General features: G+C 48.5%; 1 pseudogene; it reads right to left on the bottom strand.

The window, feature by feature from the left end:
- Positions 1 to 2,500, bottom strand: part of LOC133128584 (DISP complex protein LRCH3-like) — an 18,681-nt pseudogene that overhangs the window by 11,514 nt on the left and 4,667 nt on the right.

Below are 2,500 nucleotides of genomic sequence, written 5' to 3'. Positions count from 1 at the left end.
CCTGTGCAGGTGTACAGAAAGGTGCGTTACCTGTGCAGGGGGGCTCTGCAGGGGGTTGTTGTCCAGCACAATGCTCTGTAAGTGCCTCAGGTTGCGGTAGCACACTGGATGGACGTCACCTTGTTACAGGAGAAATCCAGCCGCACCAGAGGCAGCTCTGCCAGCTCTGCGCAAACATGAAGACAACGTCACAACAACGTCAAAACAACGTCACAACGACGTCGCAACGTCGAAACAACGTCACAACAACATTACAACAAAGAAGAATGTCTCAACATCACAGCAGCATCTCAGTGCAGTCAAATACAACCAAAGGCAAAAAAAAGACATTGGGGCAGTGTCTCAAAAGCAAGGTCAAATGGTAATATAGTGTGCGGGGGGTAATAGTAATGTGGGCTGGCCTGTAGTGTAGTGGTTAAGGTAAATGACTGAGACACACAAGGTCAGTGGTTCTAATCCCGGTGTAGCCACAATAAGATCCGCACAGCCATTGGGCCCTTGAGCAAGGCCCTTAACCCTGCATTGCTCCAGGGAGGATTGTCTCCTGCTTAGTCTAATCAACTGTATGTCGCTCTGGATAAGAGCGTCCACCAAATGCCAATAATGTAATGTAATTACATGGTTTGTGAAGCACTCTGTTATTTTTAATAATTATGTGTTAGATGGAAGTCCGTGGGCAGGGCGGGAGGGGTCAGACCTGGGGGCAGGCAGGCCAGGTGGTTCCTGCGGATGTTGAGGTCCCGCAGCGCCTCCAGCTGGCTGACCTGAGAAGGCAGCATCTGGATCTCATTGCAGCTCACGTCCTGAGAGAGAAAGAGAGAGAGAGAGAGAGAGGGGGGGGGGGGAGAAGGAGGGAGGGAGAGAAAAAGAGAGAGGGAGTGAGAGGGGGAGAGAACATTTATGTTTCAGCAGTGCAACAGTGCTGCTCATGTGACAGTGGAGCACTTGTGGTGCCAGGAAAAGAGCGGGGACGCTGCCCCCTGGTGGACAGTGCTGGACATACAGGCAGCCCCAGCTGAGGCTGACACCAATCAGCTCAGCTGCCAAACATTGTAACTCATCCAGCGGGGTGATAACGATGTTAGAGTAATATATATGCTGTATAATGATGTTACAGTAATGTATATGCTGTAACAGTCCTGTATAGCAATGTTAGAGTAATGTATATGCTGTAACAGTCCTGTATAGCAATGTTAGAGTAATGTATATGCTGTAACAGTGATGTATAAGGCAGTTAGAATAATGCATATGCTGTATAAGGATGTTAAAGTAATGTATATGCTGTATAAGGATGTTAAAGTAATGTATATGCTGTAACAGTCCTGTATAGCAATGTTAGAGTAATGTATATGCTGTAACAGTGATGTATAAGGCAGTTAGAATAATGCATATGCTGTATAAGGATGTTAAAGTAATGTATATGCTGTATAAGGATGTTAAAGTAATGTATATGCTGTAACAGTCCTGTATAGCAATGTTAGAGTAATGTATATGCTGTAACAGTGATGTATAAGGCAGTTAGAATAATGCATATGCTGTATAAGGATGTTAAAGTAATGTATATGCTGTATAAGGATGTTAAAGTAATGTATATGCTGTATAAGGCTGTTAGAGTAATGTATATGCTGTAACAGTGCTGTATAGCGATGTTAGAGTAATGTATAACAGTGGATACTCTCTCACCAGCTCAGTGAGCTGTCTCAGCTGGCCCAGTTCCTCGGGCAGAGACAGCAGCTTGTTGTTACAGGCGATCAGGACCTTCAGAGGGAGACTGCACACATGAGCCGGCAGGGAACTCAGCTGATTCCGACTGGAGGGAGAGAGGGAGGGAGAGAGAGAGGGGGGGGGGAGTGGGGGAGATAGAGAGGGAGAGAGGGGAAAGAGAGAGAGATATGAATTAAACTCAATACCATGTTCTAATTCAGAGGATTATTGGCTAAATGTTACGTGGACTGAATGTGTGTGTGTGTGTGTGTGTGTGTGTGTGTGTGTGCGTGCGTGTGTGTGTGTGTGTGTGTGCGTGTGTTTGTGTGAGTGCATTACCTGATGTTGAGGTGTGTGTGTGTGTGTGTGTGTGTGTGTGTGTGTGTGTGTGTGTGTGCGTGTGTGTGTGTGAGTGCATTACCTGATGTTGAGGTGCGTTAGGGCCTGCAGGTTGACCAGGCTCTCAGGCAGTGAGCGCAGGCAGTTCTGATACAGCGTCAGACTCTCCAGAGACACAAACATGCACACCTCTGCTGGCAGCTCCCACAGGCGATTCCGCGACAGATCTGCACAGGTAGAGAGAGGTAGAGAGAGGTAGAGAGAGAGAGAGAGAGAGAGAGAGAGGGAGGGAGGGAGGGAGGGAGGGAGGGAGGGAGGGAGAGAGGGAGCGAGGAAGAGAGGGGAAGGGGGGAGGGAGGGAGGGAGAGAGAGAGAGAGAGAGAGAGAGAGAGAGGGGGGAGGGGGGACGGTGAGAGAAAGGGGGGGACGGAGAGAGAGATAGAGGGGAGGGGGGAGG

Source organism: Conger conger, chromosome 5 (genome assembly GCF_963514075.1).
Source record: "Conger conger chromosome 5, fConCon1.1, whole genome shotgun sequence".
Lineage (NCBI taxonomy): Eukaryota > Metazoa > Chordata > Actinopteri > Anguilliformes > Congridae > Conger > Conger conger.
The sequence above is the reverse complement of the archived record's forward strand: the minus strand, read 5'-3'. Positions and strand labels throughout refer to the sequence as shown.